The 19,210-nt window shown below is 39.7% G+C and overlaps 1 long non-coding RNA gene across 1 annotated transcript in view; it reads right to left on the bottom strand.

Annotated features, from left to right (window-relative positions):
* The window catches only part of LOC124605531, a 56,834-nt gene extending 38,993 nt beyond the window's left edge, over positions 1-17,841 (bottom strand). The window contains exon 1 of the long non-coding RNA XR_006978654.1: positions 17,594-17,841. This is a non-coding gene — a long non-coding RNA (uncharacterized LOC124605531). The remainder of the gene's footprint in view (positions 1-17,593) is intronic.
* Between the last annotated feature and the right edge of the window lie 1,369 nt (positions 17,842-19,210).

Consider the following 19,210-nt stretch of genomic DNA (forward strand, 5'->3'; position numbering starts at 1 on the left):
AGAACCCCTCCCTAGGGAGCAAACACAATTTGTCAGTTACATCAGTCACAGAGACCTCAGGGAATCCTGGTCCTCACAGATCAGACATAGAAAAGATTAATATGATTTTAGTAAACTGCAGAAGTATCCAAGGAAAGGTCCCAGAATAAGTATTGCTTATTGAAAGTTATAATGCACAGATAATATTGGGAACAAAAAGCTGGTTGAAGCCAAACATCAATGACAACTAAATCCTAAGTTCAGACTGGAATGTTTATCGTAAGGATAGATTAGTCGCTAATGGTGGTAGCGTGTTTATTGCAGTAAAAAATTCGATAAAATCTGGCAAGATTATCACGGATTCCGAATGTGAATTAACATTAGAACCGCGGCTGGGTCACTCGTGACCCACTTTATAATTCTTTTGTTTGTCACTCTTTTGTATTATTGCCTAGAGTGTTACATGTCCGTGACCTTTTATGAAATAAGGTAATTAGTGAATATACTTCATTTCACATTTTATGGCAAAAACATAAAAGAGAAATATGAAGATTCACCTAGAACTGTAGAAGGGTCAGTTCTGACCTGCCTGGCGCAGTCACTATAACAATCGCATTTTTCATGTAGCTTCATGCCTATTGTTAGTGTGTGTTTGGTCAACAAACGCAAAACTCGTTTTTTACTTCACTTCCGGCTGACGTTCCAGTTTTCAGCAGGGGACAAGAGGGAAAGAGGTTCAAACAAGTCTGACCTTGTATGCAGATATTGCGCACCCAGCGTTTTGTACCACAAAAATGGGTTTAGTAGTGCATTCTGTCTGTGTAGATAGTGCTTGTAAGTTACGAATATATTATGGCCAAATTTCTACGCACAGAAGAGGACATTATAAATGCTCTAAATGAGATTTTAGATAATGAATCTGAGGTTGAACTGCTGGAGTCTTTATCTGAGGAAGAATTTCCATCGCCAATAGTTCCAGATTCTTCATCAGAAGACGATGTTACTCCTGAGAAGGTTCTACTGAATGCTGATGAGAAAGGTATGCTTGTTTATTTGTTTGTTTTATAATAATTTTCGTTTATGTATATGTTATGTAGACACTAGTTTCAATTGCAACACTTATGTTTATACTTTGTTTCATGTTTAATTTTTACAAGTTATATATTACATTTATGAAGGTGTTTTTTTGTTCTAATATTACACAATATATTCAATATTAAATCATGTTCTAATACATATAACTATTATTACAGGAACAGCTGCCACAAAGACTAAGCCAACTCGAGGAAGTGGACGTCCTGAAGGTCGGCGTGGACAACAAAATGCCCAGGGTTCTGGACTACATATTGTAGCACCCGATGGAACAATCTGCAAAGTTGGAGTAATAGGTGACTGTTCAGCTGGAAGATATGGATAACAGAATGTTTTCAAAGATAGGACAAGACCATCTCCGCATGCAAAACGAAACTTGAATGAGACCTGTTAGAGTGCATGGCATCTAATAATAACGGACAAAATTTTGAAAAATATTGTAAAATGTACGGAAACAAGCACATCGTGTACTGAGCTCAGATGAGTGGACTATAAAAACTGAAGAGCTGGAAGCTTTTGTAGCTATACTGTACGTTCGTGGTGCTATTGGAGCTAAGAGCTTAGAACTAAAAATATTGTGGTCAGTGAAGTGGGGAAATAATTTTGTGAAATCAACAATGGCTCGTGACAGATTCAGAGAGATAATGTGTTATCTCAGATTTGACATTAGATCCACAAGATCAGAACGACTAAGAGAAGACAAGTTTGCTTTGGTATCAGAAATCTGGAATGAGTTCATTGCGAATGCACAGTCTAGCTACATACCGGGTCCATATATAATAATCGACGAACAGCTTTTTCCTTCAAAGTGCCGTTGCAGATTCATGCCGTTTATGGCGTCAAAACCGGACAAATACGGGTAAAAGTATTGGAAGGCGGTAGATAAAGACTCAAAATATACTGTGAATGCTATCCCTTATCTACGAAAGGATGACACTATGTGGAGTGATGAGCGTCTTGGTGACTTCGTTGTAAAAAAATTGATGCAACCTTGCCTCAACAAAGGAGTAAATGTCACATGTGACAATTTTTTCACCTCCTTAGCGCTCTCCGAGACACTGAAAGCTAATTCTACAAGTCTTGCGGGCGCAATAAATCGATCTCACAGGGAAATACCAGTCTGTATCAAGAAGGCAAGAGAACAGTTATAGAGCACAGTACTGTTGAAAAAAGATGATACCACACTGACTGTTTATCAGGATAAGAGCACAAGAATGTCCTGATTCTGAGCACTATGCATCCTTATGTGACGACTGAGGATGGTATAGAAAAGAAGCCAAATACAGTTACGTTTTATAACTGCTCTAAATATGGAGTGGACTTGGCCAACCAAATGGCTCGCAAATACTCTGTCAAAGCACCATCAAGACGTTGGCCTGTTCACACATTTTACAACTTGCTGGATTTGGCTGGGATAAATGCGTGGGTATTGTTCGATTCTCTAAATGACAAACAATTGAAAAGCAAGGATTTCATCCTGCAGCTGGGGAGGAGCTTGCTGAGAAGTACGCAGAGACTAGAAAGACTAGCATCCCTGTCAGACCTGAAGATATTCCTGACAGACAAAAATAGCGAACACATTGCCTTGTAAAGGAAACAAATCATTTGTAAAGTGTCACATTTGCAAGAAGACTGTGTGCAACAAATGTATATCAAAAGACTATTACTTGTGTTAATTATGTAATGATAGCCAGTAAAAACACTCAGCAAATACATGTAAGTTTTAAAATATAAAATTATAATTTATGTAAACCTTGTTTATTTTTGTTAATTTCATTCTAAATTTCCAATTGCTTCTAACAATAGATTCATTGGCAGTAACAATAACCCATTGACATAGGGGAAATAAAGGAAAAGATCACTGGTCATTAGTGACCCAGCCACGGTTCTAGGTATGTCCAAATATCAGTGGTTCTAGTGTTAATCTGGGTGAAATAGCATATCAAAGAACGGTCAAAAATGGTGATTCGATGCTATTGTCCGAAAATTACCTTGAGCAGATGGAGAACCACCTCGTGAGGGTAACATCTTAGACCTCCTGGCAACAAACAGACCTTAACTTATCGAATCAGTTAACGTAGAGGAAGGTATCAGTGATCATACGGCTTTGACAGCATCTATGACAATGCGTCCTACAAGGAATGCTATAAAAGATAGCAAGATATATTTGCTCAGGAAGGATGACAAGATACAAATTTCAGAATATCTCAGCAGTCAGCATCAAATATTCGGTGATGAGGACGAAGATGTGAAGAACAAATGGAAAAAATTCAAAGGCATCGTTCAATATGCCCAAGAAAAGTACGTTCCTAGTAAGGTTTTAAGGGATGGGAAAAATCCATCACGGTTTAATAGCAGTGTTAGAAAAGCACCGGGTAAACAAAGAGCACATCACCTCAGATTCAAGAGAAGTGAAAACCTAGCTGACAAACAAAAGCTGAACGAAGCGAAAATGAGTGTAAGGAGAGCAATGAGAGAAGCTTTCAATGATTTCGTAAGTAAGACGTTGTCAACCCACCTGAGTAAAAATCCTAAGATATTTTGGTCATACGTAACATCAGTAAGTGGATCAAAATCATCTATTCATTCTCTCAGCGATCACACTGGCACCAAAACGGAAGATAACAGAGAAGGCCAAAATACTGAATTTGGTTTTCCGAAGTTGTTTCACCGCAGAAGATTGTAACACTGTCCGTCCTTTCAATCGCCGTGCGAACGTCGAAACGGCAGACATTGAGATAACAGATCACAGAATTGAAAAGCAGCTGCAATCACTTAAGAGTGGAAAGTCTTCAGGACCAGATGCTATATCTATAAGATTGTATAAAGATTACGCAGAAGAACTTGCTCCCTTTCTAGCAGTAATTTATCATAGATCGCTTGAGCAATGAAAGATGCCTAACGACTGCAAAAAAGCACAGGTTATGCCTGTTTTTATGAAAGACCGTAAGACAGATCCGCACAATTATAGACCTACACTATTGAAGTCAATCTGTTGTAGAATTACGGAACATGTTTTATACTCAAGAATTATGACGTTTTTGGAAAATGAACAGCTCCTCTATAAAAATCAAAATGGATTCTGCAAACAGAGATCGTGCAAAACTCAGCTCGCTCTGTTCCTCCGTGAGATCCACAGCGCAGTGGACAACGATGCTCAGGCTGATGCTGTGTTCCTTGATTTTAGTAAGGCATTTGACACCATCCCGCATTGTCGTTTAATGAAAAAAATAGGAGTTTACAGAGTATCGGAGCAGACCTGCAATTGGATTCAAGGCTTTCTTGCAGATAGAACTCAACACATCTCTCTTAACGGAACTAAATCGAGAGAGGTAAAGGTAATATCCGAAGTACCACAGGGAAGTGTGATAGGAACACTGCTGTTCATGTTATACATAAATGATCTAGTAGAAAGCATCGGATGCTCCTTAAGGCTATTTGCAGACGATGCAGTTGTTTATACCAAAGTAGCAATGCCAGAAGATAGTAAGAATTTGGGGAACGACCTGCAGAGGATTGATGAATGGTGCAGACTCTGGCAGTTGACCCTGAACGTAACATATTGCGCATACATAGAAAAAGAAAACCACTACTGTACAGCTACACTATTGATGACAAACAGCTGGAGACAGCATCTGCCGTAGAATATCTAGGCGTAACTATCCAGAGTGACCTAACGTGGAATGACCATATAAAACAGATAGTGGGAAAAGCAGACACAAAACTCAGATTCTTCAGAAGAATCTTAAGGAAATATAGCTCATCCACGAAAGAAGTGACTTATAAGGCACTTGTTCGCCCGATTCTGTTGTATTGTTCATCTATCTGGGATGCCTATCAGGTAGGACTGATAGAGGAGACACAGAAGATCCAACGAACAGAGGCATGTTTCGTCACGGGATCATTTAGCTGGCAAGAGATCGTTTTGGAGTTGCTAAACGCTCCACTGGCAGACGTTACAAGGGAGATGTTGTGCATCTCGGAGAGACTTACTATTGAAATTTCAGGACAGCACTTTTCAGGAGGAGTCAGACAAAACATTCAGGACTTAGTTTAGAAAGTGAATGATGCCAGACACTTGTACTGTTTCATCACTGCTACAGGAGGTCAGATGAACACTACGAGAAGTCTCTCCAATTACAGCAATTAATAATAATACAACTATATTATTGTCACAGAAAAATGACAACTGCTCCATTACTGGTGCAGCTCCAGCATGTGACGGTAAATTTGATCATGGTCCCATTACACACATGCTGATCACTAAGCTATCACACAGCTTGACATTATAAAGTTTCCCTCCATCACTGGTGATGTGAGGAGGCAGAAGAAACTAAATACACCTTCCTTTCATGAGCGTTGAGAATTTGCTGCAAGAAAAGCTTTTTTTTCTTCCATTTTCTAGTTACATTTCCATTACTGTTATTTTCTGACATGCTTCCTCCTTTCTAGAACAATATTTCACAATATGATGTGGCCTGTTGCACTTACAGCATTTAATACTGTGTTTTGTTTGACCCCGTTTTTGCATTTCCATTTCCAAGTACACATTCAGGTTTGACTTCTTGCAGTAGCTTTACTTTAATAAGAAGAACTACAGTGATATGTGAATGAATGCAGTGGAAAACTATATGTTACTCTGATTAAAACAATTTGTTATTTGACACTTGTCACATAGTGCTACAGCACTGAAACATTAGCAGTCAGCTGCAGTGCAGTTAAGATAACAGGCGCAGGATGAGTTTTTGCCCAATGCAACCTATCAATCAAATGAGCTGCCAGTAGCACCCTATAACAAATTAAGAATGAATACACAATTACTTTGAAACTGCACTGAACAGAGGTTTATTGTGGCACTTTGGCAACAACAAGCAAGCAGACCCACAATTGTTGTGGCCAGCTCTGATCAGTGAGCTAAGTTTCAATGCACGGAGTGTCAACTGAAAGTAACGTTAATCAGAATACTGTTCGCATCCACCTTTGAGGGCACCGCAGTGGCTGATGGGGACTAGCTGCATTAATATAAATTGAAGGTTCTTGCACAGTACTAATACACTACTGGCCATCAAAATTGCTATGCCAAGAAGAAATGCAGATGATAAACGGGTATTCATTGGACAAACATATTATACTAGAACTGACATGTGATTACATTTTCACGCAATTTGGGTGCATAGATACTGAGAAATCAGTACCCTGAACAACAACCTCTGGCTGTGATAACGGCCTTGATATGCCTAGGCACTGAGTCAAACAGAGCTTGGATGGCGTCTACAGGTACAGCTACCCATGCTTCAACACGATACCACAGTTCATCGAGCGTAGTGACTGGCGTATTGTGACGAGCCAGTTGCTCGGCCACCATTGACCAGACGTTTTCAATTGGTGAGATAACTGGAGAATGTGCTGGCCAGGGCAGCAGTCGAACATTTTCTGTATCCAGAAAGGCCCGTACAGGACCTGCAACATGCAGTCGTGCATTAACCTGCTGAAATGTAGGGTTTCGCAGGGATCAAATGAAGGGTAGAGTAACGGGTCATAACACAACTGAAATGTAATGTCCACTGTTCAAAGTGCCGTCAATGCGAACAAGAGGTGACCGAGATGTGTAAGGCACCCCATACCGTCACGCCAGGTGATACGAGAGTATGGCAATGACGAATACACGTTTCCAATGTGCATTCATTGCGATGTCGCCAAACACGGATGCAACCATCATGATGCTGTAAGCAAACCTAGATTCATCCAAAAAAATTACATTTTGCCATTCGCGCACCCTGGTTCATCGTTGAGTAAAGCATCACAGGCGCTCCTGTCTGTGATGCAGCGTCAAGGGTAACCGCAGCCATGGTCTCCGAGCTGATAGTCCATGCTGCTGCAAACGTCGTAGAACTGTTCGTGCAGATGGTTGTTGTCTTGCAAATGTCTCCATCTGTTGACTCAGGGATCGAGATGTGGCTGCACGATCCGTTACAGCCATGCGGATAAGATGCGTGTCATCTCGACTGCTAGTGATACGAGGCTGTTGGGATCCAGCACGGTGTTCCGTATTACCCTCCTGAACCCACTGATTCCATATTCTGCTAACAGTCATTGGATCTCGACCAATGCGAGCAGCAATGTCGCGATACGATAAACTGCAATCGTAATGGAACGCATTTCTCCTCCTTACAAGAGGCATCACAACATTTCACCAAGTAACACCAGTCAACTGCTGTTTGTGTACGAGAAATCGGTTGGAAACTTTTCTCATGTCAGCACGTTGTAGGTGTTGCCACCGGTGCCAATCTTGTGTGAATGCTCTGAAAAGCTAATCATTCGCATACCACAGCATCTTCCTCCTGTCGGTTAAATTTCGCGTGTGTAGCACGTCATCTTCGAGGTACAGCAACTTTAATGGCCAGTAGTGTAACTGTATCTTGCTGCCAGCCTAACCGATCTTTATCACACAACACCGAGTTCAAAATTTCATTTGCTTTTGGATGCAAAGTGAGACATGACACGTCATGTTAACAAAACAACCTCAGCACAATGAGGATGTCAAAGAGGCAACAATTCCAGTGTACATTCTATTATAAACTGGCTTATAGCTGGTAGGAACCCAAAACAAGAGAATAGTGGTCCAAATCATCTTACATCTTAATTGTTGATTCTGCTACTCCTATCAGCCAACACACTGAGCGTCTTCCATGAGTGCATGACTAAACCGTATGCTGGGCAAATTTACAGGTCATGCAAAACACATTATTAAATGCTCTAAATGCAACCGGCCAAATCATACTGTGAAATACCGTTCTAACGAGGGCAAACAGGAGGGAGCTTGTCAGAAAATAACAATAAAGAAAATGTAACTAGAAATTTTTCTCTTAATTTCCATGTCCTTGTTATTCTGAAATAACAGGAGAAATTACTTAAAAATGAGCTACTACATAACCAGTAGTTCTAAAAGTCGATGATCTGAGAAACGGTTACTAAGAATATTAAAACTGTAGACTCATATTCACTGAAAACGGCCCGTTCCTTCAAAATGAAGCTCAGAGAGCAGAACAGAATGGCTTCCTCCTTTATTCATTTCAAACTATAAAATGTAATTGATCAGTAGAAATACTGCACTATTTGCTTGGAATGCACCTTGCATATATTATCTAATACCTCATTAAAAAGGGCATTTACAAACATCCAATGAATTATCATTAGAATATTTTAAGGGGCAGTTCCCACTGAGACGATATGATTTGCGACTGATCACAATAAGGGACAAACAATGATGCACTTTTCCCTACGACACTCCTGTTCCCACTGCATGACACAAGCAACATACGACAGCACAAATCACGTTTGGCCTCCATTGCAATCATGAGCTCTTCTGAAGAACATGTTATTGCGTCTTATCATTATTTAAAGATCAGAAACTGTAAAGGAAAAGAAAGTACTTTGTGCATCCATACAGAGGTTGTTGTTGTTGTTGTGGTCTTCAGTCCTGAGACTGGTTTGATGCAGCTCTCCATGCTACTCTATCCTGTGCAAGCTTCTTCATCTCCCAGTACCTACTGCAGCCTACATCCTTCTGAATCTGCTTAGTGTATTCATCTCTTGGTCTCCCTCTACGATTTTTACCCTCCACGCTGCCCTCCAGTACTAAATTGGCGATGCCTTGATGCCTCAGAACATGTCCCACCAACCGATCCCTTCTTCTAGTCAAGTTGTGCCACAAGCTCCTCTTCTCCCCAACTCTATTCAATACCTCCTCATTAGTTATGTGATCTACCCATCTAATCTTCAGCATTCTTCTGTAGCACCACATTTCGAAAGCTTCTATTCTCTTCTTGTCTAAACTATTTATCGTCCACGTTTCACTTCCATACATGGCTACACTCCATACAAATACTTTCAGAAACTACTTCCTAACACTTAAATCAATACTCGATGTTAACAAATTTCTCTTCTTCAGAAACGCTTTCCTTGCCACTGGCAGTCTACATTTTATATCCTCTCTAATTCAACCATCATCAGTTATTTTGCTCCCCAAATAGCAAAACTCCTTTACTAATTTAAGTGTCTCATTTCCTAATCTAATTCCCTCAGCATCACCCGATTTAATTCGACTACATTCCATTATCCTCGTTTTACTTTTGTTGATATTCATCTTACACCCTCCTGTCAAGACACTGTCCATTCCGTTCAACTGCTCTTCCAAGTCCTTAGCTGTTTCTGACAGAATTACAATGTCATTGGCGAACCTCAAAGTTATTATTTCTTCTCCATGGATTTTAATACCTACTCCGAACTTTTCTTTTCTTTCCTTTACTGCTTGCTCAATATACAGATTGAATAACATCGGGGACAGAGGTATAAATATCAAATACAGTTCGGCTGTGGTTTCTTGTGAGCTCTCCCAACAAGAACTCAAATTCTTCAAATTCTACCAAATGAGTCCACACAGATTCCACTTTTTGGAGCATCTAGTATCAGCTACTCCAACAAGACAGGACACAAACCTTTGATATGCAATTTGTACTGTTGACAAACTACCCATTACAATTAGATAAGTTAGAGAAGAGGTTGAATGATGTTAAATATGCCACAATGAAAAGACCACATATTCTGATACTTTATTCAGTGAAAGGCATATACAAATAATGGTTCCAAGTTATGAAGCTACAGCAATCCAACATTTTATGGTAGACTATGATTCAACTTTGTATGTATTAAGAGACATTGCTGGATTTGAATTCAGATCAGTCGCCATCAATGTAGTAGCAGTGGATGGTGAATTCTGTGGAGGGGTAGACATTGTGCTTGAAATGGAAGAAATTCATGATAATGAAGACAATACTGATGTCTCCTAAGTTTAGTCCAGCTGCTCATTCAAAAGCAACATGAATTTTGCTTTTACATCTCTTCTGCCATAGAACTTTATCATAATTTTTATACATTCATGGCATCCAATAATTAAAAATTAACTGTGGCCTCATCTGATCATTGAAGCAACAGTAGACAGATTTCATTTGATGCTGCATCAGATGTTAAGTCCCGTAGTGCTCAGAGCCATTTGAACCATTTTGGAGGTTCCGCCATTTCAGTCTTGAATTAAGTAATTTGAGAGTATGTTTAACATTTTCATTAATATTTTACAATCACGGACCAAACTCATGTGTTTGATACTTTTACTAGAAACTGCAACAACGAAAATAAGTGGTTAAAAACGATGGTACAAATTCCACAGCAAGTTCTTACCTATTTCTTTCATTTCCTTTGTTATCTTTCTCTACACCAAGTCAGTCACATTTGCCCTTGGAAAACAGTTTCCTTGTGTAATGCAATATATAAAGGTGTCCCCCCCCCCAAGAAGCTGGATGAAAAAGATCGGCAAACAGTCCACCCGTGTGAATGGTATGTTGACTACAGCAGCACAGAAAGAAAGCACAGGACAAAACATATTTAAAGTTTGAAAGTACGCGTAAGTGAATGCTTCAACTTATATTGACAGCATTCGAAAAACAGAAACATGATGCAGCTCTGCATAGTGCATGGCCATAGCATTGAGTGTGACTCATTGCAAATGAACATAAAGGTGTATCAATTTACTCAGGCCTGGAAAGAGAAATGGCTCTCCTTCCATCCTTAAAAACAATTTTGAATCAGTGACTACATTCTTCATTGCAAACTTTTCAAAATATGCAAGGTGGTTTACTTATTTTTGAAGCGTCCTACCTATAGGCAATAGTGAAAACAAAAGCAGTTCAGTACAAGCTGTGATGTGGGAAAAGACTGAACAGTTTCCTTATATTAAAATGAAAACACTGGATAGTGGAGAACACATGTGATAGTTCTTAATTTTTAGGCAAAACTTTACCGAGAAACTAAGTACAGAGAGACTAATGTAGCTTGGCTTCATATATACATTAAACAATTCTTTTCAAGGCACATCTGATGACTCAAAGTTTGGTTCTCCCATCCTCTTCCTGTGTTTCGCACCACACAACTGCGTAGCGTAGTCAGCACTCCACACTGTGCTGGGCAGTAAGATAGAGATACATATCGGTGTTGTATTGCTGTTAGTTGCTTCAATGACTTTTCTGTGGGCTCCACCAGTGTGAGATGTTCTGCGTCATGTTGTGAGTCACCTGTGTCATGTTGTGAGTCACATCACTTATTGTACAATACCATATCAGCTAACTGGGAACCACACATAAGAGTAAATACCAACGCAAAATAAAAAAGGTGGCATGGATGGAAAACAAGCTGAAACAAACAACTAACTTATTAACTGCTTTCTCCATGGATCATAACTGAGATCTACATCCACATATACACACTCTCCAAGCCACCATACGGAGCATGGCGGAGGGTACCCTGTACCACTACTATTCATTTCCTTTCCTGTTCCACTTGGAAACAGAGCGAGGGAAAAACTACTATCTATATGCCACCATACAAGCCCTAATTTCTCTTCTCTTAGTGGTCCTTGCACAAAATGTACATTGGCGGCAGAACTGTTCAGTTGTCAAAATGCCGTTTCTCTAAATTGTCTCATTAGTGTTCCTTAAAAAGATCGTTTCTTTCCCTCCAGGGAAAGTTCCCGAAGCATCTCTGTAATACTTGCATGTTGTTGGAACTTACTGGTATCAAATATAGGCTCACCTCTGAATTGCTTCAATGTCTTCCTTGAAACCGACCAAGTGAGGATTCCAAACACTTAAGCAGTACACAATAATGAGTTGCATTAGTGCCCTATATGCAGTCTCCTTTAGAAATGAACCACACTTTCCTAAAATTCTATCAATAAACTGAAAGTAACCATTTGTCTTCCCTACTATAATCCTTACATGCTCATTCCATTTCATATTGCTTTGCAATGTTACAGTTAGACATTTAATCAATATGACTGCATCCAGGACAATACCACTAATGTACTCAAACAACGTTAGTTTGTTTTTCCCACTCATCGGCATTCATTTATTTTTTCTACATTTTGAACTATCTGCCATTCAACACACAAACTAGAAATTGTGTCCAAGTCATCTTGTATCCTCTCGAACACCACAGCATCATCAGCAAACAGCCAGAGATTGCAGCCAACTCAGTCTGCCAGATCATTTATGTACACAGAAAATAACAGCAGTCCTATCACACTTCCCTGGGGCACTCATGACAATACCCTTGTCTGATGAAAACGTACTGTCGAGGACAATGCACCCTTTTCTATTACTTACGAAGGCTTCAAGCCACATCTATGGGAGCCTACTCTGTATGCTCGACCTTCATTAACAGTCTGCTGTGGGGCACCATGTCAAATGCTTTACAAAATCTAGGAATAAGGAGCATGCCTGTTGCCCTTCATCCATGGTTTGTAGGACATCACCCAAAAAAAATGCAAGCCGTTTCACATGAGTAATACTTTCCAAAACAGCTGATTCGTGGACAGAAGCTTTTCTGTCTCAAAGAAATTATTACATTTGAACTGAGAATATGTTCAGAGTCACCTGCACTTTTGGACATTGTGCTTGGTGAGACATTCACAATAAATGAAAGCTAAGTAAGGGACCTGATGACTTGTTTTCAACTCTTTCAGTTGCTTCAGAAATGTGTATTATGATGTTCTCCATACAGAACTGTGTGATGGTCTATGACGGAATGTTTATATGATTCTCTGGCATGAACAATTTCTTAAATACAGAATTTAGGACTTTGGCTTTCTTCCAGAATGAGATTTTCACCCTGCAGCGAAATGTGCACTGTTATGAAACTACCTGGCAGATTAAAACTGTGTGCCGGACCGAAACTCGAACTTGGGACCTTTGCCTTTCGCGGGCAAGTGCTCTACCAACTGAGCTACCCAAGCACAACTCACACGCCGTCCTCACAGCTCTACTTCTGCCAGTGCCTCGTCTCCTACCTTCCAAACTTTACAGAAGCTCTCCTGTGAACCTCAGCTGGTAGAGAACTTGCCCATGAAAGGCAAAGGTCCCGGTCCGGCACACAGTTTTAAGCTGCCAGGAAGTTCCCTATCAGTGCACACTCCACTGCAGAGAGAAAATCTCATTCTGGAAACACCCCCCCCCCCCCCCCCCCAGGCTGTGGCTAAGCCATGTCTCCACAACATCCTGTCTTTCAGGAGTGCTAGTTCTGCAAGGTTCGCAGGAGAGCTTCTGTAAAGTTTGGAAGGTAGGAGACAAGGTACTGGCAGAAGTAAAGCTGTGAGTACCGGGCATGAGTCGTGCTTCGGTAGCTCAGTTGACAGAGCACTTGCCCGTGAAAGGCAAAGGTCCCGAGTTCGAGTCTCGGTCGGGCACACAGTTTTAATCTGCCAGGGAGTTTCATATCAGCGCACACTCCGCTGCAGAGTGAAAATCTCATTCTAGCTTCTGTGAAGTTTGGAAGGAAGGAGACGAGGTGCTTTGGCTTTCTGTTTGCTATCTTCTACTTTCACACCAGAATGGTCAATGAGAGAATGGATGTGTCTTAAGATCTGCTTAGCAATTTTACATAGTACCAGAATTTTCTCAGGTTCTCAGCAAGATCTTCTGATAGGGTACCATGGTGATAGCAGCTGTATGTTTGGGGCATCGATCTTTCTACAGCTGCACCATTTGCTATTAACTTTTGCCTGTTGTCATTAGCATGTCCTCTTTTCAACTGAGTGCAATGGGCTTTGCTTTCTCATTTTTCAAATTTCACTGTTAAATCATGGTGGGTCATTTATGTCCCTAATCCACTTACTCAGCACATACTTCTCCAGACCATGATTTACAATCCACTTAAACTTTGCCCCTAATTTCTCTAAATCCGACATACTGGAAATAAATGATGTCAATTCACTGTCAAAGTGGGGTGTTAACAACTGCTTATCTGCCCCTGCTAGCAGAAATACTCTCCTAGCATTCTTGATTTATTAACTTTGAGAACCACAGTCGCTATGGTGACATCGTGGTCACTAATCCCTGTCTCTTTACTGACACTGTCAATGAGGTCTGGCCGATTTGCTGCTGAAAGGCCTAAGATATTTCTACTGGTTGTGGGCTGTAAAACTATCCACTCAACACAGTTTTCGGAAAACGTATTTAAAAGTACTTCAGAAGACTGTCTATGCTCCCTGCAATTAATTCATAGACATCCCAGTCTATACCTGGTAGGTTAAAGTCACCTCCAAACTAATATTGCATGATCTATGTATTTTCAGACTACTGACCATAGATTTCCTTCGAACGAATCCAAAATTGTTACAGCGAAATTGAATGTCTGGTAAAAAAATTCAACAATTAACTTAATTTCACCAAGACTGTTACATGTGAGCAGATAATGTCACTATCTCTCTCTTCCCAAGCATTAATCCCGACTTGCGGTGTCTGCTGTTTTGCTACATCTCCTCCATTTCTCCCTGTCGTTAACATCTTCTGGTCTTAAGCCAACAACGTGCATGTCTCCCATGATGTTGTCAGTCCATCTCTTTGCCGGTCTTGCTCATGGTCTTGTTCCTCCTGGGTTGATGTGGAGCACTGTTTATGCGACTGAGTTGTCTTGCTTTATCATGAAGTGTCCATACCATCGGAGACGGACTTCCCTCACTTTGTCGGCGATTGGCCCGAGACAAAATCTTTTCCGGATGTCTGCATTTTTTACGTGTTTACTCAATGCCAGCCCCATGGACCATGAAAGCATCTTTATCTCCACATGGTGTGTAACATTTGCTCCTGTTGTTTCGTCATAAGAGCGACACTCAGTCCCCTATATTGCTGCTGGGTGTACCATGGTCTTATATACGAGGGTAATCCCAAAAGCAAAGTCTCCTATTTTTTTATACATACATAGACCTGTTTACTTCTACAATGGTTTACATCAGTTTACAGCTTGAACATTTAGCTATTTTTCAACATAATCACAATTTCTGTCAATGCATTTTTGTAGACGCTGTGGCAGATTTTGTATGCCCATGTCATACCAGCTCACCGCCATGCTGTTCAGAAAGTTATGAACTACTTCTTTCACCTTGTCGGAGCTGAATCACTGGGACCACAATTAACACTGACAGGTACTTTGAGACTCTGATAAAACTCAAACGGGCAATTCAGAACTGGAGACGAGGAATGTCAAGCAAGGGTGTACACATTCTACGTTACTACGCTCGCCCACACATCGCTCGGCAAACCGTTGCTCTCATGCAACAGTTTCAGTGGAACATAATCACCCAGCCACCCTATAATCCTGACTTGGCCCCCAGTGACTATCACCTGTTCCCTAGGTTACACAAACATTTGGCCAGAAAGTGATTCAGCTCCGAAGACGAGGTGCAAGAAGAGGTTCACAACTTTCTGAACAGCAGGGTGGCAAGCTGGTATGACATGAGCATGCATAAACTGTCACAGTGTCTACAAAAAAATGCATCGACATAAATGGTGATAATGTCGAAAAATAGCTAAATGTTCAAGCTGTAAACTGATGTAAGCCATTGTAGAAATAAAGAGGTCTATGTACTTAACAAAAAAAGGAGACCTTACTTTTGGGATCCACCCTCATAGTTTTGCCTTTAGATATTGAGGCAACTTTTTATCGCAGAGGACTCCGGTGATCTGTCTCCACTTCAGCCACGCTGCATTCACCCTCAGTACACAAGGTTTTTTGCCAACTACAGTGGACACTCTCCTTCCCATGACATCTGTCATTTCATTGTATGCTCTGTGAATCACTAAATATCTCATAGCTTTCTATTATGGAATTTTTTTTAAGTGTACCACAAAAAAAAAACAGCACAAAAATTGCTACTATCTTTAAAATGGAAATAATGAAAAAAAGGAGAAAAAATATAAATCTGTAAATAGTTTGGAATTACTAACTTTATGATAATTAGAACTAGAGATCAAGTAAGGCAGTAAACTTGATAAGTCACAATGTTAAAATGAGTGAAATGACAGAGTAACAAGGATGTAAAAATTGGTCCTACTACAGTTCTAATAAGCCCTATCACCTGCTAAGATTCTTTCATCTGTGTTGTGACAGTGTTAGCAGAATTAAAGGGAGTAGGAACTAATAAAAGCATGAAAATCGTGATGGTAACAAGCAATGAAACTACCAACAACGTATTAATTGAAAAAAATAAAAACAACAACAGTGTCTCCCATTGCATCTTTTGTACTGGTGCATATACGATGTGTATGCATCAAAACACGCAACATATTACCGACTAACTAATAAAGCTTTTTTTTTTTTTAATCTCCCTTCAACTCTCACTTTTTACTGCAGAAAGTTGTTTTATACGGTGAGAAAATAGACATCAACCAAAATTGCAGATCGAAATCTCACCACAAACTTTATTGTGCATTCAAATTTACTGATGTCTTCAACTCAAACCTAATTACTTCTTTTGAATCTAATCTAGACATCCTGACTGTTGTGGCAGACTGATCTGTACTGCAGCACAATGTCTATAAAAGATTGTAAAGTGACAATTGGTTCGTGAGCTGGCGAAGCCAACAAATGTGAAAGCAGAAAATCTGGTTGTGACATCAAGTTGACTAGTAGCGAAGTTTAATGTTTACATCTGCATCATGTTGAGAAATGCAAGGCGGATCCAATACATAACCTTTACGCAGGCATTTATTTCTTAATGAGGCATGTAACTGACAGTCATAAACTGAATAGTAGCATTCGTTAACTTCAAATTAGTCACACCATCTATTTTTCAAGGTGCAATTTGACCAGCTACTCAGTGAGTTATAGGAGTTTGTAAACAAAACATAAAATTTTAAAAACATATTGAAAACCAGCCTACTCGATTAATTCCTACTATTCAACAGATGAATTCCGTAACAACCAATTTCTTTGGTGAAATATTGTGTGCAGGATCAATTTAACATTTAAGATTTTTACGCTATAAATAGGAGGCAAGATATTACGTAAGAGTACAAACGACTATAGGTATTGTGAAACGAAAATAGTGTCAACGAATTCAAGCTGTGAAGTGTACGTACGCATTCACTTAAAACAGGTAAAACCCGAAATTATAAAGTATACATGTTAAATGACAAATACTTCACCACACTGTACTAACTAGCAATAACAAAACTGTGTTACTATTCAAGTGCAGTTAGTTGACAGTGTACTGGTGGCGTCACATTATCTGATAAAACCATTTCTAAAAATCGGTTCCTAATACAAGATGAAATGGCGTTTGAATTGGTCTACGGTAAACTTTGCGGCTGAAATACATCAATCAAATGTGAGACGCCAAAAAGTATTTGCTACACGACAAGGAAAAAAGCTTTACTCCATTCATCTGCGTAATATAATGATAATGTTCACATCTCGGTAAATGTGATATCGCTCTATCTTAATGTTACCACGGATGCCAGGCGAAAATCAATATAACACCACACATTGCTCCATCAATTTATATCACTAAATACTTCTTTAAAACTTTTCCTGGTCAGATACGTGAAACACACCATTATCTGCCACAAAGAACATAATAATGCAATTATCATTAGTAAAAAAATTGTAACAAACTATTTGACAAACTACTCACGTTGAGAATACCACATTACTCCAAACTGAGGTGACTATATGCACGTATCCTAATCAGTGCTTATGATGGCTATTTAGTTACGACTAAAAATTAATTTCATCTAATAAATTACGTTCGTGCAGAACAGCATTTAAGAAAACTATATGTATTTTAAATAATACTCTTGTAACATTTATCGGCCGTTATTTCATACTAACGGTTAATTAATCGCCCACAGCCACAAACAAACCGACATCATAACACAAATTTGCGCGGTATTTTGTCAAAGACATTACCTGTAGGAACTAAGAATGGAACAACATTGGATTTAATCATATAGTAGGAATATCTATGGAGTGTCAAATTATTGTCGCCAACTTACATTGCTTCGGATTCAACTCACCACGCCCCCCTCTAAAACAAGCAGTTGTGATATGACTTCATGGCAGTTACTAAAGCGGCTGTAGACTTCGGTACTACTGTGCAATAATTCACAATAAACAATGTGATTCATCCTCTGGATATAAGATTCTAGGTTGGGGTCAATTCTAGTGTCCGATTCCACTTGTCGGCTTTGAGCAATGACGTCATACCTAAGGCAGAGACGCTACATAGAGGCAATCTTTGAAAGCAACTGATCATATTCAGAAATTATACCGACAAGAATTAAAGGCAACGAAAATAAATAAGAACACAAAAAGAAAAGTGAACATAAAGCTATACCCAAATAATGGTTTGTAGATTCTGATGCGTCAGCTCACATGTCAAACCACCCCAGTTCACAAGTGGTCGTGGCCAACAACGAAAATTTACCCGTTAAAGGAATCGGCTGCAAGCATATTAAAGCTGTGGCAGGCCGAGAGAAATATTAAGGTGACGGATGTACTTTATGTTCCTCAGCTGAGTACAAATTTACTTTCCATAAGCAAAATAGTGCAACAGGGTCACTCAGTCATTTTGACAATAGAGGCTGTCGCGTTCGAGATACAGAAAAGAAATTGATACCATCAGCATCGTTAATTAACGGAATGTATAGGCTGGATCACCCAAGTGATTGCAATGCAGAAACAAAGTATGCATCGTTGTCTATTGATGCAAATCTAAGGCACAGAAGATTAGCCCACCTACACTCAGATGCGATGGAAGAATTACAGAACGGTTTGGCTAATGGCATCAAATATAAAGGCGCCCTCGACACTCCGTGCGCTACGTGCCTAGAAGGTAAGCAAACTAGATTTTCCTTTCCTCACTTCACTTCTAGAGCTAAAAGAATTTTGGAGTTAGTGCATTCAGATTTGTGTGGTCCAATGCAAACCACATCTGACTGACGATTTCTCTAGGAAGATTTTTTGTATACTGTCAGCAATAAATACCAAGTACCTGACACTATACGCAATTTTAAAATGTTCATAGAGAATCAGACAGGCGAAAGGTTTTGTATCTTGCGAACTGATAGAGGAAAAGAATGTGTGATCGAAAGACTGACGAAATTTTTAAGGGAAGAAGGGGTAAAACGTAAAACCACTGTTCCCTACACTACAGAACACATTGGTGTTGCAGAAAGGTACAACAGAACAATCGTGGAAAAGGCAAGATGTATGTTATTTGAAGAGAAATTACCTACGAAATTTCGGGGAG

The sequence above is a fragment of the Schistocerca americana genome, chromosome 3 (assembly GCF_021461395.2).
Source record: "Schistocerca americana isolate TAMUIC-IGC-003095 chromosome 3, iqSchAmer2.1, whole genome shotgun sequence".
Taxonomy (NCBI): Eukaryota; Metazoa; Arthropoda; class Insecta; order Orthoptera; family Acrididae; genus Schistocerca; species Schistocerca americana.